This window comes from Prunus avium, chromosome 2, assembly GCF_965620075.1.
Source record: "Prunus avium chromosome 2, drPruAviu1.hap1.1, whole genome shotgun sequence".
In the NCBI taxonomy this organism is placed as follows: Eukaryota; Viridiplantae; Streptophyta; class Magnoliopsida; order Rosales; family Rosaceae; genus Prunus; species Prunus avium.
In genome coordinates, this window is record NC_142285.1 from 7,527,578 (window position 1) to 7,552,374 (window position 24,797).

Here is a 24,797-nt window from a genome sequence, read left to right on the forward strand (position 1 = left end):
CTCCACTTACTCATCCAATGTCTGATATTTTGGGCGCTTGGATACACCACGCCCATTGTAGAATTTTCCTATAAGTTCAATAGGTGTCACAGCCTTTGCACGATTGGAATGCAAATGAGAATTCTTTGTTTGTCAATTGCAAAACTAAAATACAAATGGCACTATCTGTTTGTCAATTGCATTGACAAATCACATAATGTATTTACATTCTCAAAATTAAAAAGGCTGCCAATAACATAAAGAAAACAAATCAATAGTTTTTATAATTATTTATATTTCTCATAACCATGAGTTTAATGAAATATCCTACTAAGTACACATAAAGGGAATGGATAACTTGTCCATCAAAAGCAATACATTAAAACTAAATGCCAAGTATTTCAGGCAAAAAAATAAAACAAACTAAATGCCAAGTACAAGAAGGAAGAAAAAAAAAACTGAACTACAATCAAGATCTGAAGCCTAAATAACAACAGTAGAAATAGAGCAAAACAATTGAACTACAATCTACTACACTCCCATCTTCAATTCAGCCCATGCCTTACGTCACCAAGCTCATACAAAATTCCTTTATATTGCTACATCACAGCCACATCATGTTGGCAATTGAAAAATAGGCACTATGTAATTGCCATTCTAATTTGTGAAAGCCAATCGTCTGAATGGTAATTGCCAAATGACCACTGTCATTTCATTTTTCTTATCTTCCATGATTTAAGTACCTAAAAGTAAAAACAACATAATTTTTGTGCTTTTAACCATTCTAATCGCATATATGAAAAACTAAACAAAATGTCGACAACAATTAAACACATCCTACTCCTAATAAACAATCCAAGAAATCGTATTCTTCCCAGGAATTTGTGTATTTCTTATGCAACCACCTTGACATGACACTCACTCAAACTACTATTCACCCAATTCATAACCAAATAAAACACACACCGCCAACTCATAAGCCACAAAATATATGAATCGTCGAATTATTCTGCCTCTGTGACTCCTTGTACTGTCAAATGTTTCAAGAAAAAATACAAATGAGAAGAAAACAAAAAAGGGAATCACAGCATAACTTCACAAAAAAATTTGTAGCATTATATGTATCTTGCTAGTGAAGTCCTCACCTTCACGAGTTGAATAAAATGAGATTAGTAAAATGAAGATAGCTACTCCCGCTACAAAAATAAGAGGAAATAAATTATATAGCGATATTTTACTATACATTGAACGAACCAGAAAGCAAATCAAAACACTCATGATGAAAAAGGGCTCGCGGGAACCATTGGACAAGGGAAACACAAAGTGCAGATTCATCTCCACGTCTCTACGTTCCCAAACAACTAGCAAGGATAGGACCTCCAACTTTGGGTGATAGCATAAGTCACCAAGACAAAATCAGCCATATAGCAATTACTAGCATGCTGACTTAATTCTTCAAATATCTATGCAACTAAGCCTACTAGACTGAATCAAATGTTTGTGTATTTCCAGTTGATCACGAAACAACATTGCATCAACATGTTACTTTTTTGACTTTTTTCACAGCAACGTCATTCGTATGCAATCATATTTAAAGAAATGTTAGAACACCCACCAACAACATAGTCTTCAACATCCATACCAAAATTTGAATTGTTCACTGAAAAATCAGAACTAATTCAGATTAGAAACTAAATATATTACTCTACAATTTAGACTAAATTATCTGAAGCACAAAAATAATACATTATAAGAAGTCATAGATCTCATGGGTTGTAATGGACACCAATTTGCTCCATTGTCGTGGAGGACAATAAATGTCTCAATCCTATCTCAAGTTCTAGATCATTATTTTAACATTGAGATCTCAAGTAAACAGAGTACATAAAATTCCAAGTTATCAAACACAATACACACAATTTACAAAATAGAAACCTGCAATATCTCTTCAAGGTTGAAATGGATGCTCCATCGTCTAGCATCTTCCTTCAAGAACCCAATGCTTTTGGTTTGAACAATATGCAGTCTCAAGGCCATCAATTTAAAGTCTCATATCATTATCAAGAATGAACAACTCTCAAGCTTCCAACCCTCAAATTCAAATAATAAAAAAAGTAAGAAAGTAGCAATGATATCTCTGAGAGGGAGAAAGGGGAGAGAAAAATTCGAAAGAGAAAAAAAAAAGAATTATAATTTCAAAAAATTACCAAATTCCTATATAAATCCAAAATATTACCAAAAATAATAATAATAATAATAAGGACTTGCGATTCAATAACCAAATCATTAAACCCTAAATTAAAATAGGACATATAAATCATTTTGTTAGAAAGCCTAGACCATAATTCAAAGTTGAAATACTTTCTGCTCTGATGCGAATCATCTAAATTACACAATTAGAAAGATAGGGAGAAAATTAGAGTTCTTACCTGCCATAGAGAGGTTGAGAGAAAGCTAGCCACGGAGATCCAGATGAGAGTGAGACAAAGAAATCATAACTGTGAAAACCTAAAAAAACAAAACAAAGAAAAACCAGCGATGAAGCAGCAACAACAAGGAAGATACCCAGACCCAAAGCCCTAGAAAGGAGAATGAAATAAAAAAAGGAGAAGAAGGAGCATGACCTACCTGAGAGGAGAGGAGATGTGATCGCCGGCATCGTCTCGTCGTCACAGAAGGAGGAGAAGAGCTATTGTAGAAGGAATAGAACTCGAAGATAAAGAAATGAGAAACCCAACCCAAAGTTGACTTGAAATGTCTCTGAATGAGAGAGCAAGTATTTTTGTATTTTTTTTTTATTATTTTACCTACAGCAACCAATTTAACCGGTAACCAACAATCAACGCTTTGGATTACCCCACATGCCCCAATTACTCATCCAAAGGTCTATAATAAGTGGCGCATCAGTGCGCCAGGTGCACTGTAGAATTTTCCATACTTCATATCCATTCATTTTGGTATCACTTTATTGTGTGGATTGCTATTCAACTTTTTGGACCAGCTTATATGTGTTGTACATCTTGAGGTAAAACAACTTGTCGATCTAGCAATAAATATAAGGTTGACAAAAGATCGAACATTGACTCAATATGATTAAGTAATTACAATAACATGATATCATAGTGAGTTTCAATTGAAGAGTCCCTAAAATAATTTTATTTGAGATTGATAAAGAGGGCATAAGTCTTAATGCCACCTTAGAAAGGTTTAGTAAAAAGAAAGAAGTTACCCTTCAGGATCTCTAGTTAGAAACCAAAACAATTAAGAAAGAAATTTTAGAGTTGAAACAAATAAGTCAAAAGTTATAAACTGAGAATTATGAAATTAAACATGATCTAGTTAATTAAGTTAATGGAATCTAGAGCAGAGTCTAGTAATCCCTTTGGAAAGTCTAGTTCTGAGTCAGAACCTGAGTCGTCCGATAAAGAAGATAAAGTAATTAACTTAATTAAACAAATTAATTTTAGAAAATGGTATTCCAGAGTTAGTATTTTTATTAACGAATTTGAATTAAATACAGTTGCCTTATTTGATTCAGGAGCCGATTTAAATTGTATACAGGAAGGTTTAGTTCCAACCCAGTATTACAAGAAGTCAAAAGAAGTTCTAGGAACAACGTCCGGTAAAGCCTTGAAGTTAAAATATGAATTACCCAAAACCCATGTTTGCCAGAATAAAATATGCTTTAAGACGTCCTTTGTCATGATCCAGAATATCACGGATGAAGTAATTTTAGGATTACCTTTTATTTCACTACTTTATCCTTTCCAGGTAGAATATGATGGAGTCACCTCAAGTCAATTAGGAGAAAAGGTCAAATTTGAGTTTTTAACTAAACCAGAATTACACAGTCTTAAGTTACTCCAAAAGTCAGTAGTGTCCAAGTCAGTTAAATTAATTCAGAATAAAACAAAGCAAATTAATTTCCTTAAAGAAGAAATCAAGTTTAAACGAGTAGAACAACAATTAGCTGATAAGTTACTACAGTCACAAATTAGTAAATTTGACGGAAAGTTCAAAAATGAAGTCTATTCTGATATGCCCAATGCTTTTTGGCACCGAAAGCAGCATGTCGTTTCCTTATCTTATGTCAGGACATTTAGTGAAAATAATATTCCAACCAAAGCCCGTCCAATTCAAATGAGCCAAGAATTAATGGAATTATGCAAAGCCGAAGTCACGAATCTAGTCAACAAAGGAATAGTTAGAAAGAGTAAATCACCCTGGTCTTGTCCAGTCTTTTATGTTCAGAAAAATGCCGAGTTAGAAAGAGGAGCCCCTCGCCTAATTATCAATTATAAGCCCCTTAATTCAGTTTTAGAATGGATTAGATACCCAATTCCTAATAAAAGAGATCTAGTTAACAGATTAGAAAATGCAGTTATCTTTAGTAAATTTGATATGAAGAGTGGTTTTTGGCAAATTCAAATTAAAGAGTCAGATAGATATAAAACTGCTTTTGTAACCCCTTTCGGTCACTATGAATGGAATGTCATGCCTTTTGGATTAAAAAATGCGCCTAGTGAATTCCAGAATATAATGAATGAAATTTTTAATTCCTACAGTCACTTTTCCATAGTTTATATTAATGATGTTTTAATCTTTTCTGAGTCAATTGAGCAGCACTGGAAACACCTGAGTAAATTTCTCCAGATAGTTAAGTCAAATGGTTTAGTTCTTTCTGCTAAGAAAATTAAGTTATTCCAAGTTAATATTAGGTTTTTAGGCTTCAACATCAGTCAATCCCAAATAAGCCCAATCAACCGAGTTATCCAGTTTGCTGATAAATTTCCAGATCAAATTCTAGAGAAGAGTCAACTTCAGAGATTTTTAGGATCTTTGAATTATGTTTCTGATTTCTATCAAAATCTAAGAAAGCTATGCAAGCCCCTGTTTGATCGTCTCCAGAGCAATCCTCCTGCCTGGACACTAAGTCATACAGAAATAGTTAAACAAATTAAAGTCCATGTCAAGTCACTTCCATGCCTTGGTATTCCTTCAGTTAATTCTTTTAAAATTGTTGAAACAGATGCTTCTAAGTCTAGTTATGGTGGTATTCTAAAGCAAAGAGTTAACCCTGAGTCTCATGAGCAAATTGTCAGTTTTCATTCCGGAGTTTGGAGTCAATCTCAAGTTAATTATAGTACTATTAAAAAAGAGATTTTATCTATTGTATTATGCATAAGCAAATTTCAGGATGATTTACTAAATCAAAAGTTTTTGGTCAGAGTTGATTGTAAGTCAGTAAAGCATGTTTTAGAAAAGGATGTTAAAAATATAGCTAGTAAGCATATTTTTGCAAGATGGCAGGGCATTCTGAGTGTTTTTTATTTTGAGTTAGAATATTTGAGAGGCAGTGAAAACAGTATTCCAAATTTTCTTACAAGAGAGTTCCTGCAGGACAAACAAGTAGAATCATGTCCAGCAAAGAAAAAGACAAGCAAAAAATGCAGTATGGTCAACCCAGCCAGCCAAGCCAAAATCAACCCAGAATCCTGCCAGCTTCCTTAATGCCAGCTAAACAAGAGCCATCCTCCCAACTTATGCCCTTACCAGGTTATTCTCCAATTCCAATTAATAATAGGTTTAATCCTTTGAGCCATCCTTCTTTATGCCCTAATTATCAGTCAGCTTTAGTTTCACAGTTTGTTCCTTTCATAGTTAACCCCTCTGTTCCAATTCCTTCACAAAGCCAAAGTCCAGTTAACAGGTCCAGCTATGCCGCCAGAAGCCACACAAATCTTTTTGTTGTTGAATCTTACCTTGAAGGACTTAATGATCCAGCCAAAATAGCCAAGAAGTTCTTTCCTCCCAATCTCCATTATTTTCCGAGTCACCCTTCAAAATCAATCAAGTTCTACAGAGATATTCTTTATGAAACCCAGTCAATAGAAATTAGGGCAATCAAGGATAAGGAAACAGATGCCACTATTTTTCATTCTCTCTACATACGCCAAATCCTTATGCCGGATCAGTGGAGTAAAAGCCCTTATGATCAGTTACCCTTCAAACAGATCCCCAATTAGGCCTTATGATCGGTTCATAATTGTATATCATTTTGTACCCTTCTAGCTTATGATTTGGTTATGTTTTTGAGTTAAACTTGTGCTTTTAATCATTTTTGTGTTTATCTTTCAGTTCATTGAGCTTTAGGTAATAATGATGGCTTTAGAGAGCATAATTCATGCAATTCAAGCATGTTAAGGCCTAATTTGGATGAAGAGAAGAAGAGCTTAAAGACAAACTCATTTTGGCTACAGCCCCCTGCCAGTCCAGTTCCGTAGGTCATATTGCAAGCTTTGTTTCAGCAACCTACATAGCTCGGATGAGGCAACATTCGTCATGAAAGTTGTTCCAATGGGTGTGTACTATACCATATCCAAAATTCAGCCCCATTGGATAAATCTGGAGTCCGTCACCTAGCAAACACAGAACCATGCTCAGGATGGATTTTGTCAGCGAGCAAACTGAGTTAGCAATTTGTTTCGGCCTTAACTTCCTCCTCCGAGCTTGGATTGGGCCAATACTTGTGTGGTTGGATCATACACATTCTGAACTTCACAATGGACATCTTAAAGTCTTCATTTGATTCAGCCTAGCCCAAGTTGTAAGCCCTTGAAGTTGCTGGTCATGCTGACCTCAGCATGTGCTGGTTGGATGCTTGGTCATGGTGAGCTAGGTATGAGCTATCATTTCTGGTTGGAAGCTTGGTCATGGTGACATGAAGATGAGCTAGGGCTGCTGGTGGGATCTATTGGTGAAGTGCATCAACCAATTCAAGATTTTCTAATACAAGTGCATCACCCAATTCAGATTTTCTAATACAAGTGCATCAACCATTTCAGATTTTATAAAACAAGTGTTGTATGCATTAGCCATATTGAATTCATATTTTCACTTCCCCTAGGCCTATAAATAGGGAGGTTCTCTAAGCTTGTAAACACACCCCAAGGGGGGGAGCTCTCAAACACTTCTCTAGAGCTCCCTTCCCTTCTCTCCCTCAAATTCTCTTAGTTACATTTTCTAGTTTTCAATTGTTGTAATGAAATATTTGTGCTGAAATTCTCTTTAAGTCTTTCCAAGTTCTACTTTAATTTTCATTGTTATGTAAATTCTTTTCTTTAGTTTCAAGTTTGATTAGTTTCCAAGTTTCAATTATGGTTCATGTTCTTATTCATTATGCTTATAAGTTAATATGCTAGTTTGAATGATTGATCACCATTTAGGCTTGCATGTTAGCTATCTTGGTTTGAATTAAGAGTATACACCATGCTTTAATTCGAATTGAACTATGAATAGGAAGAGTATGTATGGACATTCGACAACAGGGATTAGATACATACTTGGTTGTTTAAAATGTTCTTCTATGCTTAATGGGTTCCTAATGCTTAATTTTAGGTTAGACAACAAATGATCAAATTAGGGAATTAGGAACACAAGGTTATGACCACACACCATGGCTTAATCATACTTTAGCTAGAATCAATCCATTAATCTAAATTGAACTTGGGAACTTATCTGCTTGAGTTAGTTATTTTCTTTCTTTCTTGTTGTATTTATTTCCTTTCTTTTTCATTGGTATTTTGTGTAGGGAAATGAATTGGATCATTCAATCACCAATCCTCGTGGGATCGACCTCGCACTTACATACGCTATACTACCGAACGGCTCGTGCACTTGCGAGTATCACAAGTTGAGGATGCAGCTTAATCCATTTTGGTGCAGCTGTATCTACACAACAAGTTTTTGGCGCCGTTGCCGGGGATCGGTAACATTGTTTGATTCTATTTGGCTTTCCTACTTTTAATTTTTTTTTCTTAACTGAACAATTTCAAGTTTTAAAGTTAATGACGTTAATGGACAAGTTGTGTTTGTAGTCCAACAGAAAAGGACAATTGCCCAACAAGCAAGCGAACTGGGTTTAAGTCCCAGCTTACACAACCCATTGGTGCTTGTTGCTTTGAAGCATGGAATTGGACATGTGTTGATTTTTCCTTTTCATTTTTAGTTTTTTTTTTTATATTTCGTAATCCTTTAATTCTGTTTCAAGTTTTTTGTGTTCGTTTTAGCAATTTTTGATAGCTTAATAAAAATGGAGAGAGATGGCAACCTCAATCATAAGAATGGGGAGTGTGGAGCAGTGGGAGAAGTCGCGACCTCCAAATGCATCATGCTCGACCTAATCGCTTCAAGGGGGAGTATTCCAATCCTTTCTCTTTAGTTGTTTTGTTATTACTTCAGTAATTTTAATTTTCTATTTCTTTTATTAAAAAAAAATTAAAAAAGATTTTTTATATTAGCTGACTCGTGGTAACTCCAGTGAGCGTCTCCGTCAATACAGTGTCTAGGAGTTCTTTAGGCGACACCTTCGGTGTCTAAGAAGTTTGGGTTTTAAGTGGGACCTTTGTGACCCCTCCAACCTTCCCGGATCCCCTGGCTGTGTTTTCTGAGGCCCTTAACTGGTCATCCATGAGTTGCTTGTATATTTGTGTGTTTTTTTTCAAAAAAAAAAAAACAAAACAAAACAAAAAAAAAAAATTTAAAAAAAAAAAAAATTTAAAAAAAAAAAGTTTAAAAAAAAATTGAAATTTGAGTTTTTATTTAATTTTCCTTGTAAATTGCAATTTGGAACTTCTTTGTTTTTTTTTTTTTCTTTGTGTGGTCAGTTAGTTGTAAATAATAATAAATTAAAAAAAAAAAAATCAATTTGGAAGTTCTTTGTTTTCTTTTATGTTCTTTTTTTTGTTTTGTTAGGTTAGTTTATTTATTTACGTGGTGTGGTTAGTTAGTTTATTTCTGAGTGTTAAAAACACATTTTTATTTCATTTCAAACATTACAAACAAAGAAAAAAAAAAGTAAAACCAAAAAAAAAAACAAAAAAAAACAAAAAACAAAAAAAACATTCAAGTAAATTAAAAATAAAAACAACTTCTTCATCTTCATCTTCATCTTCATGGCATGGCTCTATTGTCTCTTACTTGCAGAATCTGCAGCAGCTCCACATGGTCCTCATTTTTTCTCTGCAGTGCTTCCACGTGCTGATTGGCACAGTAGAGCCGCTTCTGCAAGTCCGCCACCATAGCCTTCAAGGAAGTTATTTCCTCGCTCATCACGGCACACTCCCGTGTTCTCGCCAGCAATCGCATACCCAAATTGGTAGCCGAGACCGCATGGAGAACAGTTAAATTATTGGACTCCTCCACCGCTGCTTTGTCAGACCTCTGTGCCACATGCAGATGATCTGTCGGTGTGAGCTTGCTGCCAATCATGCCTCCAAGCAGCGCTGCTCTGTTCGGCATTGCCTCAGAAAAGTTCGGTATTACCTCAGCAAAGTTTGAGGCCGTACCGTGATGATATGTGGAGTTTGGGAAGACATGGTTTTGAGGAGCCCTTATCTGCGCATTCGGTGGTGCAAGGGACAGTTCAAGGCTAAGATCATCAAGGTGAGTGCATGAGGATGCCATTGTTTTGTTTTTGGATTTTTTGATGTTTTCTCTAAATTTGCAGGAAGAAATGCGGGGTGCTCTTCTACTTCACCGAGATGAGTTTAAATAGACTTATGCAGATGAGGGAGCCGAAAGCACTTCGGATCTCGAGGGTGCTATCCTGTGCTCTTTTCTCTCGGATCCCTTCATTTCTGGCGCAAATTGCGAGCACGTTTTTTTTTTAAAAGGGAGCATGTCTACACTTTCACTTACTTTTGCCTCCCTGTTTTCTGATGTTTGTGTTTTTGCTTTTTCAGTTTTTATTTTATTTTATTTTATTTTATTTTATTTTCAATTATTTTCTTCTTGTTTGACTGGTTTCTTAATAATGTAGTTGGAAGAAGAGACAAAATTAAAGATGCGTCTTGGACACCTGGTGCAAGAATCCCAACTCTTCTTTTAAATTATTGTTTGAATTGCGTGTTTATTTCAGTTTATTTATTTATTTATTTATTTTGTTTTTTATTTAATTAGGTAGTATAATTTAAAACTCATAGGATATTCTTTGAAGGAGCTAAATTTTTGGTAACTCCAGTGAGCAACCGCAGTCTATACAGTGTCTAGGAGTTCTTTAAGGCGACACCTTCGGTGTCTAAGAAGTTAGGGTTTTAAGCGGGACCATTGTGACCCCTCCAACCTTCCCGGAACCCCTGGCTGTGTTTTCTGAGGCCCTTAACTGGTCATCCTTAAGTTTTTCTCTTAAAAGAAGAAGCAATTATTTGTGTATTTACTTAACTAAAAATAAAAAATAAAAATAATAAAAAATCTTGTTTGGGTCTTCGTGTTTTTGTTTGATTGTCGTTCTTTACATTTAGGGTCAATCGTTTCTTTGAGATAGCTAACGTTTTTATTTCCCAATTAAAGAAAAAAAAAACACACATACACTTTAAAATTAAATAATAAATAAAAACTGAAATCATTTCTTCTTGGCGCTCGGTGTCTCGACCATAGGAGCTTTGAGTTTGGCCCTCTGGCTGTCCTCTTCCGGGGCTTCACGCACAGCCTCTTGGGGCTCATCACTTGAGCTCCCAAAGATCGCAATCTTAGCTTGAGCGTAACTACTCTCGCGATCCGCTTGCTTGCGTTTACCCGGTCGGTCTAGGTCCTCCAGTTGCTTTCTCATGTCGCGAGAGTACAACTCTACCATCTTTGATAGATTTTTATTCTCGTCTCGCAATACTTCTAGCTGGTGTCGATTCACCTCCACAATCCTTGACCTCTCCCTTTTCAAGCTTTTTATAGCACTCTGACAGTCTTCAACCAAACTTCGCTCCGCCGCCAACTGAGCTTTAAGCACCTCTACCTCATGGGACTTCGCAAGTAGGCGATGACCCAAACTTGCGACACATGCTGTACTCTGCACGCTCAGTGCCAGGGCATCACTCGTGACCCGGTTGTCATCCCTTGTCCCGAACACACGTATATCTTTGGGAGTCACTAAATTTCTGCAAACTCCAATGGCAACATCGTTGTCCAGGAGTATTGAGTCATTGACAGTCACAGGCCCCCGTGCGGAGGCAAAGTAGGGCATCCATACTGGTGCTACTGCTTGGCCTCGTGTCTGAGTCGGTGGAGCTAGGTTGAGATCTAACGAAAAGGGGTAGGAAGAAGCCATTTGATTTCTCACTTTTTTTTTCTTTTTCTTGCTTCTTTTCTCTTTTGTGTTTCTGAGTTTGTGTGTTTTTTGTTTTTTGTTTTTTTCCCTTCTTTTTCCTTCTTATAGATGTAGTCTTTGACAAACAAACCCTAGCCGTTGCAGCGTCTAAGCGTTTTCTGAATATCCAGCGTTCCTCGAGTCCCACAACCTTCTCACTTTCCAACCGTTTCCAACACATTTGTCACGACTTGCTTTGTCTGAACGGACGCGTTCAGCAAAGTTGTCGCGCCTTTCCATGAGCCCGTAATTTTCGCTTGTGGATATGCGGCGCCTCTATGCGTCGACACGTGGCTCCTGCTTTCTGCCCGTGACTTCCCAGGAACCAAGGCATCAGGGACCACACACTTTCTTTTCAGAAATCCCGCCTTCGCGCTCCCAATTCAAGTTTCATTTTATTTAAATAAAAAATAATAATAATAATAATAATAACAAACGTGTGGGCTTCAGATTTCATTGTGGGTTAGGTTTTCACCGTTGTTAGGTTTCAAGGTGGGTTAACTTTCTTTTTGGTTGGGCTTTCAATTGTTTGGGTTTCAGTTTGTGTAAGACTATCTGTTAGGGCTTACTGTTTTGAGTGTTTTACTGTTTCGTGTTTTTTTATTTATTTATTTTATTTTATTTTATTTGATTGTTTGTTTTGTAATTTTTATTTTGTAATTGTTTTATTTTATTTTTGTATGTTTTGTGATTTTTATTTGCTTTAATACCCTTCATTTGTTGTTATGACATTGGTTGTGGCTAATTTTTAAACATTGAGGACAATGTTCATTTCTAGGTTTGGGGGTATTGGAGTTTAGCATGTAAAATTGGTTTTTCCTTAATTTAATTTAATTTTTTTTTATTTGCTTGTTTTTATTTTTACTTTATTTTGTTTAAGTCTTGCTTTTATTTTTATTTTTATTTTTATTTTATTTTGATTTTGATTTTATTCACTTTCCGAACACATTTGATGAGATTGTGATAAATGTTTGCATGACTTAAATGAAAATTAAATTTTATTTATTTATTATTATTTTTTTCCTTGTAAATTTTTATTGTAAAAAAAATATATATATAATTAATTTGGCATCATTCTAGCATGACATGTTCGAAACCTTCTTTGCACTTGCCATTTGTTTCATAATTCTCCAATTAAAGGATTTGCATGACCCAAAGAATTGTATCAAGCATAAATTAGACTTATATAACCATATAATGTGAGCTTTTGAGCCTTGTGCTTCATTTCATGAGTGTTATACACATACTCTTATTTTCTTGTCATCAAAGTTGTTGTTTGATCTCATTATTCATTGATTTGGTTGATCACTTAAAAGTCATTCATTCTTATGCAATTTGACTTCATGACATTTTAAGAAGTGATATTAAGGCCTTCTTTGGATCGTTTGTGCCTTTCAAGCTAACCTTATGCATGCTTAAGCATGATTTTCCATTGTTTACCATTTTGAGCCTACATGTAAACCTTTTCTTTCATTTTACCAATTATATTTCCTCGCCTTAGCCCGAAAAACAAGAATTTACCTTTCTAAGGAACTCATGAGCTCTAATTCGGATGTGTTTTTCATGCTAAGTTTGGGAAGGGATATTACATAAAGAAAAAAAAAATTCACTCAATTGGTGAAAGAAAAGAAAAGAAAAGAGAAAAATTGTGATTAAGTGGTGGTTGAATGAAATTTCATTTTTGGGTTTCATTTTTGGGCCTTCTAAATAAATTGGTGTTTGTTCAATTCAAGGAAAGGAGTATGAATAATTGTAAATGAAGGTATAAGGAGTTTTGATCGTGTAAAAGAAAAAATCTAATCGTGATGATTCGAAGTCTTGTAAACAATTGTTTTATGCTCTTATATTTTGAGTTTCTTGGACTTTGTTTTATCCATACCCTTCATTTCTTACTCACCTTACACCCTTGGCCCCATTACAACCTATGCTAAAGACCTAAATTGATCTTAAATGTCATGTGGATGAATTGCATTTATTTTTCTACTTTTAAGTGTTTGGCATCCTTCTTGAGATCATATTAATGCAAGTTCTTCATCTTTCTATTTTCGAGTTAAGTCTTTATGGTTTAACTCTAATCTCATGTTTATAACTGAGTGTTGCATTATAGCCCTCTTCTGAGTGATTCATTTGTGAGAGGACAACTTTGGTGAGATTTGAAGTTGAATTTGTGCTTTGTATGATTTTTGAAATTGTGTGAAAACTAAGATTGGGGAATTTGTTACATTTGGCTATCACACTACCACACTTTGAGCATGTTGTGTTTTGAACTTTGCCGCCTTGTAAATAATGTCTAAAATTGAGTTTTTATTGTTAAAATTTTTGAGTCATGTGCATGAGTCATTTCTCTTCAGAAAATGTTCGGAATGATGGTTTTGAGTTTTTATTTATTTATTTATATTTATATTTTTGTTTTGTTTTTGTAATTATTTTTGTTTTGGTTTTTGTGTTTCTTTTATTTTGCTTAAAGACTAACAAATCTAATAAGTTTTCTAACCACTTGGTTTTGTAGAGTTAGTAAAACGTTTGTGGGTATCGTTTCTGTTAAACCCTCAGGAGACACAACTCCTCCTACTAGGGATGCCTAGAGGTTTAAAGGCTTGTTGCATACGCTCAATGCAATCGAGTTACCTACGAAAGTGGTCTAGTTAAACTTCTTGTTTTGTTTTTATCTTTGTTTTTCTTGTTGTTTTGCTCGAGGACTAGCAAAATCTAGGTTTGGGGGTATTTGATCGGTTCATAATTGTATATCATTTTGTACCCTTCTAGCTTATGATTTGGTTATGTTTTTGAGTTAAACTTGTGCTTTTAATCCTTTTTGTGTTTATCTTTCAGTTCATTGAGCTTTAGGTAATAATGATGGCTTTAGAGAGCATAATTCATGCAATTCAAGCATGTTAAGGCCTAATTTGGATGAAGAGAAGAAGAGCTTAAAGACAAACTCATTTTGGCTACAGCCCCCTGCCAGTCCAGTTCCGTAGGTCATATTGCAAGCTTTGTTTCAGCAACCTACATAGCTCGGATGAGGCAACATTCGTCATGAAAGTTGTTCCAATGGGTGTGTACTATAACATATCCAAAATTCAGCCCCATTGGATAAATCTGGAGTCCGTCACCTAGCAAACACAGAACCATGCTCAGGATGGATTTTGTCAGCGAGCAAACTGAGTTAGCAATTTGTTTCGGCCTTAACTTCCTCCTCCGAGCTTGGATTGGGCCAATACTTGTGTGGTTGGATCATACACATTCTGAACTTCACAATGGACATCTTAAAGTCTTCATTTGATTCAGCCTAGCCCAAGTTGTAAGCCCTTGAAGTTGCTGGTCATGCTGACCTCAGCATGTGCTGGTTGGATGCTTGGTCATGGTGAGCTAGGTATGAGCTATCATTTCTGGTTGGAAGCTTGGTCATGGTGACATGAAGATGAGCTAGGGCTGCTGGTGGGATCTATTGGTGAAGTGCATCAACCAATTCAAGATTTTCTAATACAAGTGCATCACCCAATTCAGATTTTCTAATACAAGTGCATCAACCATTTCAGATTTTATAAAACAAGTGTTGTATGCATTAGCCATATTGAATTCATATTTTCACTTCCCCTAGGCCTATAAATAGGGAGGTTCTCTAAGCTTGTAAACACACCCCAAGGGGGGGAGCTCTCAAACACTTCTCTAGAGCTCCCTTCCCTTCTCTCCCTCAAATTCTCTTAGTTACATTTTCTAGTTTTCAATTGTTGTAATGAAATATTTGTGCTGAAATTCTCTTTAAGTCTTTCCAAGTTCTACTTTAATTTTCATTGTTATGTAAATTCTTTTCTTTAGTTTCAAGTTTGATTAGTTTCCAAGTTTCAATTATGGTTCATGTTCTTATTCATTATGCTTATAAGTTAATATGCTAGTTTGAATGATTGATCACCATTTAGGCTTGCATGTTAGCTATCTTGGTTTGAATTAAGAGTATACACCATGCTTTAATTCGAATTGAACTATGAATAGGAAGAGTATGTATGGACATTCGACAACAGGGATTAGATACATACTTGGTTGTTTAAAATGTTCTTCTATGCTTAATGGGTTCCTAATGCTTAATTTTAGGTTAGACAACAAATGATCAAATTAGGGAATTAGGAACACAAGGTTATGACCACACACCATGGCTTAATCATACTTTAGCTAGAATCAATCCATTAATCTAAATTGAACTTGGGAACTTATCTGCTTGAGTTAGTTATTTTCTTTCTTTCTTGTTGTATTTATTTCCTTTCTTTTTCATTTGTATTTTGTGTAGGGAAATGAATTGGATCATTCAATCACCAATCCTCGTGGGATCGACCTCGCACTTACATACGCTATACTACCGAACGGCTCGTGCACTTGCGAGTATCACAAGTTGAGGATGCAGCTTAATCCATTTTGGTGCAGCTGTATCTACACAACACCTTACTTATAATTATGGTGATTACATAGATGTCTGGTATACAATTTTTTATCATCAACACCCAGATTTTAGCCATTCATGGTTTCTTAATTTTGATGCCAAATTCAAAGGCCAGTTTCCTTTCTGGTTTCTCCAATGGTGGAACATCCATGGCCCCATTTGGGAAATTATCCCAGTTGAACTCCAAAATGCAGTTAATTATTTTAGTCAAAAGCACAAGTTAACTAAGCCAGAAAAGTTTTTCCCTATGTTCCTCCATTTTATGGCCAAATACAGAGTAGCTTGGATTTTAAAATGGAATTACCAAGTTAATTGGGAATCAAGAGTTCTAAACCGTCATTTTGCAGTCAAATGGTGGGACAAAGTGCAAATTCATAAAATCATTTTTCAAGTCAATACAGAGTTCCCTCCTCTTCAAGCACCAGTCAATCCAGTCAAAGTTGCCTCTCCTAGCAGCTCCAATGCCTCCCTCAAAGGGAAATCCAAAAAGGAGTTAACAGAGTTAGCTGAGCAGATTCTTGCCCAAGTCACACAAATGAAAGATGATGATAGTGATGATGCCAGCCCAAAGTCTGAATCTTCTTCCAGTCAACAGAAGCGAAGCCAACCCTTCAGTCAAAAGCCGAAGCCTAGATGGTCAGATTATGTTCCCGACAGTCAAGACCCTTATGATCTGAATGAAGACTAAGCCTTTCAGTCAAAGCAGCCAAAAGCAAAGTTGCAGAGTCAAAAGGCAAAAGCTAAAGCAATTCCAACAGAGTTAAAGTAGCCAAAAGCAAGATTTAAAGCCAGATGCCCCTGAGTTAAAGCAAAAGTTGCCTCAAGAGTCAAAAGATACCCCGACATTTGAAAGTTAAAGTCTCTTCACCCAAAGACAAAACAAGTTTCACCTAAGTTAAAGTAGAAGTTAATTCAAAAGTTATTTTGTCCTCTTTTGTTTGCCAAGTCTTTAAAAAGATGCCCCGAGTCATTTGTATCTCCAAGCTTTGTTTAGTGAACATTGTATTTTCTTTCAGTTTTCAAAGTTCTCTCAGAGTTGTAGACCTGAGGCAACTACAATAGTTGTGAGTCAGAGTGGAGTGTGAGTGTCCTGCGTGGCATTGCTTGCTTTCATTGAACTAAGATTTCTGTAAGTTCTTACTTTGTTTGTCAAAGCTTCCTCAGTCAATAATATTTCCAATTAATATTATTTTCTGAGTTATTTTTCTGTTATTCTTTCATAGTTATTTAAATTCTAATTTCATTTATAAACATTAATTTAAATGATTAATTATATTTTTATTCATGCTATTCTTGAGTTAAGAATTTTGTGCATCTATTCTTTAATTAAATTTTATTTTGATTTATTCCAAATTTATCTTTCAATCATCCTCTTCTTCCCCTCCCTTATTATTCTTTTGTCTTAGACTCCTCAATAATCCTTCCGCAGTTAACTAGTTAAAAATCCTTTTTAATCTAGTTCTTCTAGATTATAGGTACTAGTCCCCTTCTGATATATATATATATATATATATAGCTTCCATTGAGGGATCCCCCAAATAAGATGTAGGGCCCACTTCACATTGTATTTCACTAATCTAAACCGTCTATTTTTTAGATAATCATTCAAAGATCATCTCTACAAAAATACTTCACTAGTAAAAACAAACCCTTTCGCGACCAAATTTTGCGCGACGAAACTCAAAACTTCGTCGCTGAAGTCTTATGCGACTAAATTTTGTGCAACGAAACGCACATCGTCGCACAAAGTGACTTTGCGCGACGAAACACTAACTTCGTTGCACAAAGTCTTGAGCGACGAAGTGTGTTTCGTGGCGCAAAGTCTTTACAAAAATAAATAAAATAAAATAATTATTTTTTAAAATCTTTGCATGATGTAATCCAAATATTTCGTCGCTTAAACCAATTTTTTTATTTTTTTTATTTTTTTATGCATAACACTTAAGAAATTAAACGGTATATATTTTTATTAAGTAGCTTTAAATTTATTATTTTAGTTCGGATCGGATTTTTGTTAGAAAAATATATTATTGTAGTTCGGATTGGGTTTTTGTTAGAAAATATATAATTTAAATTGACGATCGAATTTGTTCATTGTATTCATATAGGGTCAAGGAGTGTACCTGTAAAAAAATCATCAAAATCGAAATTGAAATAACCGTTAAATCGTGATTTTTCGTTTATAACCGTCGAAAAGTTTTGTCACATTACTTGATCTCTAAATGTTTATTTTTTACGATTTTTGGCGTATATGATCTCGAAGTATAAACAAACAAGTTTGACGGTTGGATCGTTGAAACTAGTTTCGTAGAATGCGTATGCCCTCAAAACAATATATTCACAAACAATTAAGAGTTTATTTATACCTTCGTTAAATATAACATAAGATTTTGTGGTATCCACTAGTGTAAATATTTTAAATTGAAGATCAAATTTAGTCATTGCATTCATATAGGGTCAAGGAGTGTAGCTATAAAAAAAATCATTAAAATCGGAGTTAAAATAACCGTTAAATCGTGATTTTTCATTTATAACCGTCGAAAAGTTTTGCTCCGTTACTAGATCTCTGAATGTTTGTTTTTTGCGATTTTGGAGTATACGATCTCTCAGTATATACAAATAAGTTTGACGGTTGGATCGTTGAATGGTGTGTGCATACACACATATATATATATATATATATATATATATATATATATATATATATATATATATATTTATTAAGTAGCTTTAAATTTATTTATTTTGTATGTATACCACTTAAGAAATTGAATAGTATATATATTTATTAGTAGCTTTAAATTTATTATTGTAGTTAGGATTGGGTTTTTATTAGAAAAATATATTATTGTGGGATTTATGTATAAAAAAAAATTGAATTTGAAGGGAGTAAAGTCACATTTTCAGTAAACTTTATAATAATAATTTTTTTTTTATAAAAAATATAACAATGGGGTCATTGTGCAAAAACCAATAGCACGACGTCGTAATGTAAACATGCGTCGAGCAAACCAATTAATTTTTTTATTTAATTATACATAAGAAATTTTAAGATATAGTTGTTTTTATTATTTTTTGAAAACTTTGCTCAACGAATATCAATATTTCGTCGCCTAACCCTTATTTACTTATTTTTATATTTTATATTGTTGAATTAAATTATTTCTTTATTTTTTATTATTTTCTTTGTGCGAAGAAAACACATTTGGTCGCCTAAACCTTATTTATATTTTAAATCGTAAAATAAAATTATTTTATTTTTTATTATTTATAACAATTATTTGTATAAATATTGCGCTACGAACCAATTTTTCGTCTCTCAAAACTTTGCGCGACCAACAATTTGTCGCGCAAAAGTCAAAATTTGGACGGTTACCAAAAATGGGACGCAATAATTTTTTGGTCGCGCAAAACTTTAAAAATTTGGGCCGGCACCAAAACTGGGACGCGGGAATTTTTTTTTAAAGACTTTGTGCAACCAATATTTTGTCGCACAAAGTGATACAGTTTTTAAAACCAAAATAACTCCTCCACCATTTTCTCAATGTCTTTCTCTACTCTTACCTCTCCTCTCTTTCCCTCTCTCCAAATCCGACCCTTTCTCTCACACTCACTCCTCTCACTTAATCTCTCATCTCTCTTTTCACTATCTCTCACTCTCTCATCTCTCTCTCACTACTCTAATTCTCTCACACTCACTTCTCCCTCTCATTCTTACTCACTCTCAATCTTGCCAAAAGGTATATTCCCTCCAAATTAAAAATTTTTTTTCATTAATATGTGTTTTTGGAGTTAGTTTTGAGTTTGTGCGGGGTTTGGGGTTGAGTATAGGTTGAGGATTGGAGTTTGGGTTGGATTTGGGATATAACAATTTTAGGGGAGATTATGCCAATTTTTTATTATTATTTTATGTTATTTTTTTGTTATTTGACCATATATATATATATATATATATATATATATATATATATATATATTTTAGGGAATCGTCGAGACTTTGATGGCTAAAGTTGAGGATTAGGATGCTATCGAAACATATCCTCCGCCACTACCACCACAATAGGCCTGTATTAGGAATTTATTATTGTACTTTGTTAATTTATGTGTACATTTTGAATATTATATATATATTGGATAATTTGATCACTATTTTTCATATGTAATTTTATTTTGAATATGTCAATTTAAATTAAAGTAATTAAAAAAATAAAATCATACAATTAAATTAAATTTAAAAAATAAAAAATTGAAAAGATTAATATAAGAGAAATAATAAAACAAAAAGTCAAAAACCTAGCGCGACAAAATATTTCGTCATGCAAACTATTAAATTAGTTTATTTTAATAAAAAATAAATTAAAAATTTTGAAATATTTCGTCGCGCAAATATTTGTGCGACGTTAAGGTTCGTCGTGCGAAGTAGCTCTGTGCGACGGATCATGCGCGACAAACTTATTTCGTCGCGCAAGCTTTGCGCAACAAACTTATTTCGTCACGCAAAGTGTTCTTTTGTAGTAGTGCTTGAATTCAATATCATTTGACCACTCAATTGAATCCGATATATATATATACATAATATTTGAACTGCGGTGTGCAAGTCCTTTTTCAAGCAAAGCGCCATATTTGCTAAACCATGAAGATGCATTGGATTGGGTTTGATGTTTGAGCACAGGGGAGATCACTAGAGCATAGTTTCATTTTGTAATATTATGTAATTGCCTTGCTTCATTTAGCAATGGTTCTTCTTCGCTTGGTGTATACTTGAAGAGATTTTTTCTCTTGTACTTCTCTAGCAATTCCTCGCACTCATTAGTAATTTGGTTCGTAACCACACTCATAGACACTCTCTAGCCACAAATAATGACTTCTTAAAAGCCTTATTTATAGTGACCAAGGGTTACATGGGTAGGAAATAGGATTAAAATAGGAATCCTAAACCAAGTAGGAATTGAAATAAAAATTTAAAACCAAGCCAATTTGGTGTTGATGTGCTATGAAAATAATTGTTGTATTTGTTATGAGAGAAATCAATTGTGAAAGAAAGGTTTTTGGCATTTGGTAAACTTTTTGTTAAAAGTGATGTTGGTATAATAATTATTTTTTGAGTGTTTGGTATCTTTGTATAATTTTTTTCTTTTTTACTCAAGCTGTTGTTATCTTTGTATGTAATATGAAATGAAATAAACAATCAGAAACTTTGGGTTGGGTTTCGCTCTCTCAAGTCTTCTCTAATAAGAAGTAATAACAAGTAGGAACAAAGAAATGTCCATTTAAGTAATCGAATTATGGGGTCCATATTGGTTTTGGGGTCACCCTTAAGAAAAGCAGATTGTTTCTTGTTCAATGCAAAAACCCTTACCATTCCATTTCTAAAGCTTCTTCTTCATCAGTAAGATAGTAACAAAGGGAACAACGAGTCATGGCTGCTTCTCACGCCTTTCCAAGCATTCCGTCTTCCTGTTGTCACTGCCGAATTAGTAATCTCGAGGAAGATTACAAGGTTTGCGTTTGCGGTTTCTCCAGAGGATGAGTGACTGTGAAATTGGTATTTCTAGGTATTTACAGGAAGACAGGTAATAATAATCTAACTGGTCCCTAGTATCATATCAGTTTGATTTGTAAATTGTACCATAATCAGTGAGCTTCCCTAACCCTAGTTGAGAAGAATGAAATTGAAAAGAAAAATAAACCCAATATGTCTCTTACTTGAGTCTTCTAGTTTTTAGAGAATGCTTCAATTGATCCAACAAGAAATATTGAAGAACGAGTGGAAGAGAATGAGAAGAGGGAGCTCTAGACTGATGAAGCGATGGGAACAATAATGCGTGGCGATTTTTTATTTTTTATGCATAGCATCTAGTTTTTTCTTAACAGCACTGATCGAATAAATTATCTAAGTTTATGGACGAGGAGCCATGTGGATCAGTTGCAGTTTCTGCTAGTTTCTTCCACTCCTTAGCCTTCTTTTTCATTTTCTTACCCTTCTCTGCCTCCAACTCTCTAACAACCATCTCCACTCCATCTCTCTTGACATCGTTATCAATCTCCGTGCCACTGCCCCATTCATTGCAAGTATAATAACAATTGGTTTGCTGGTCAGCAAAAAATGGCCAGCAGATCATAGGCACTACCGCAGTCAGACTCTCCATGGTTGTATTACAACCGCTCCAACTGATGGGTAGTTAAGGACTTCTTCATGTGGGCACCAACTTGCTATTTGACCTCTTTCCTTCGTTTCAGCCACAAACTCAGGTGACAAAATTGCAGATTCACCAGCAACCAAATCAGGCCTACTTACCCAAAAGAAGTGAAACTTACTATTTGCAAGTCCCCAGCCAAACTCCACAAGATGTTGCATTGTCATGACCACTACACTGCCAAAATGCACATAAACAACTGAATTTGGGGCCTTGGAATTTAGCCATTGAAGGCACTCAGTTTCTTCTTTCCATAAACTGTATCCGATAGGGCTCAAAGAATCTTCTGGTATCTGATTGAGAAGTAATTGGATAGGACAAATGGTATAAAGAGCTGGAATCAGGATAGATGAGAGAGCATCCATAACATCTTGTTCCAAAGCATCAAATGTAAGAAAAACAACTGCTGAAGCTTTATCAACTTCATCTGTTGCTTCCATGCAGAAGTTGAACATCACGTCATCATGATTTGTAGTTTGGATGAAAGTTGAAAGATCCCTTAGACGAATATCGTTCATCCCGGAATCCAATCTATGACCTTGTCCAAATACCCATTTGTCAAACAGCTCTCATCTACATTTACAGAGAATTAATGAATCAATGAAACATTTCATTTGCAAGTTTATAACAACAATATCTTGTGTCAAACTGTCTAGCAAACTATGAATGAACTATTGATTAGGTTTTATTCTTGCATAAAAACACAATCAGCTGGCATCTTATTTGCATAAAAACTGTAGAAACTGATACAATGTAGAAACTAATTTTCCTTTAGTCACTCATATGATCATTATACAATATACATATATACAAGTCTATAGAGAACAATCTACAGTTACAGCAAGTCATTATCATAGACATAAATATGGAGTTATTGCCTAATAACAACGTAACTGACAATTGACCATTTTCTATCATTAGAAGGATTAACTATTATAACTGAAATACTATTGTAACTCCCTAATAAAGGAAGGGTTTAGGCATCTTTGAGTGGGGCAAGTCCTTTTTCCATCAAAGCACGATACTATTTAATGCCCATGAAGCTGCTTGCAGCAACAGTGTAAAACAGTGTGATAGGGATTCCAAGTCCTAGACTTCAACTGCTGTGATTGTGAACATGGATAAGAAATCGTCTGAAACTACGCAAGTCACCGGAGGAACACTATTTGCTGTCTCATTGAGTTTTACGAGGAGCTCACGAAACGGAGCCACGAGCAATAAATTTATGAACGACTCACAAACCAAAGTGGGAGTCTTGGGTGGCATCTTCATCTGATTCTGGAAGGCCTTCTGGAATGGTTTCGAATCCAAAATCAAGCAGACCATAAAGGGAATTAGGTCCAAGAGATTTAAGAAAGCGCCTGTGGTTGAACTCTATGGTGGAGGAGTTTTACTAATTGGAGCATTGCCTTTATATGGCTTTGACCTGGCAAAGGTTAGACAAACTGCATGAGGCTTATTGGAAACTACGGGGAAGTCATCTTAGGTATGTGCATGTAGCATGACTTGCTCAAATGCAGATTATTTATAGGGCAAGCGAGCCATAGCTACCTTTCAACGGGGTAGGTTTACTATTTTATATATATAAACACTCAAAAGTAATTTGGCATAATATTGATATGTTTATTCTTTTCTCAAATAGGGATATATATACTTACAGAGATGGTACAAATAGGAAATATATACAAAATCTCCTAATTCTACTCAAATTAGGTAATTACAATAAAATACAAATTAATTATATCCCTAATAGGAACTTTGACTCACACCAACACTTCCTCTCAAGTTGGGGCATAAATATCGGTAATGCCCAACTTGTCCAGTGAGTCTTCGAGTCTTTACTTCAACACGAGGTCAACATATTTGCAAGCTGCTCCGAAGAAGGCACAAATTAATGGTATAGCAATAACTTACGCTCCATCTTCTCCTTAATGAAATGCCAATCAACCTCTACGTGCTTAGTTCAATCATGTTGCACCATATTGTTAGCTATTTCAAATGTAGACTGACTATCACAGTGGATCTTTATAGCAGTTCTCGGTCTGAACCCAATTTCAATAAGCAACCACCTCAACCATAGTATTTCACAAATCCCCTAGGCAATCCCTCTGTACTTAGACTATGCACAAGATCGAGATACAACATTTTGTTTCTTGCTACGCCAAGTAACTAGGTTACCTCCAACAAAGGTTAAATAACTCAGAATACGCAGCACAACAACCATATGATACTCACTAGGTGAATGCATAAATTGGCTAGCAACACTTACCGCATAGACAATGTTAGGACGTGTAAGTGACAAATATATCAATCTCCCAACCAACATCTTATATCTCTCCTTCTTAGTTGGAACTTGATTCACATAAACCCCAAGCTTATGATTCTCCATAATAGGTGTCTTAGCTAGTTTAAAATCAAGCATCCCAGTATTTGCTAGCAGATCCATGACATACTTCTTTTGTAAAAGAAATAAGCCATATTTAGATCGAGTGCTTCTACTCCCAAAAAACATTTTAGATTACCCAAATCTTTCATCTCAAATTCTAAAGCTAAACATTTCCCTAGCCCATCGATCTCTACAGTATCATCACTAGTCACAATCATATCATCAATATAAAAAATCAACAAAGTCACCTTACCTGCTATATGTTTAATGAACATAGTATGATCAGTATTGGCTTGTCGATAGAAGGACTTTTTCATAGTTGCAGTAAATTTGTCAAACCATGCTCAAGGAGACTGCTTCAAGCCATACACAGCCTTTTTTAATATGCACACATTCCATATATCACCAGTGACGCCATACCCTGATGGGAGAGTCATGTACACCTTTACTTCTAGTTCCATGCAGGAATGCATTTTTGACATCAAATTGTCTCAAGGTCCAAACTAGGTTTACTGCTAAGGACAACAAAGATAAGTAGATGCCCAGAGTTTCACTAGGTTCTGGTTTGGAGAGGATGAGGGCAGTCCCCACGTGTGCTTTTAGGCTCCAGAAAGCCTCATCGCATTCCTCTATCCAGTCGATGTGTGCCTCGTATGGCTT

At 34.9% G+C, this 24,797-nt stretch overlaps 1 long non-coding RNA gene and 1 pseudogene across 2 annotated transcripts; both read right to left on the reverse strand.

The window, feature by feature from the left end:
* Window positions 1–743: 743 nt before the first annotated feature.
* LOC110769435 (uncharacterized) lies at window positions 744–2,753 on the reverse strand. Of its 2 annotated transcripts, none has more exons than XR_015834022.1 (6): window positions 2,608–2,753; window positions 2,409–2,487; window positions 1,915–2,061; window positions 1,595–1,639; window positions 1,125–1,175; window positions 744–1,009 (listed from the first exon to the last, which is right to left on the reverse strand). It is a non-coding gene; the product is annotated as an uncharacterized LOC110769435 (long non-coding RNA). The 2 variants fall into 2 exon arrangements; XR_015834021.1 differs by having other exon boundaries at window positions 1,915–2,070.
* An 18,668-nt stretch (window positions 2,754–21,421) lies between these two features.
* LOC148296382 (7-deoxyloganetin glucosyltransferase pseudogene) lies at window positions 21,422–22,269 on the reverse strand (annotated as a pseudogene).
* Between the last annotated feature and the right edge of the window lie 2,528 nt (window positions 22,270–24,797).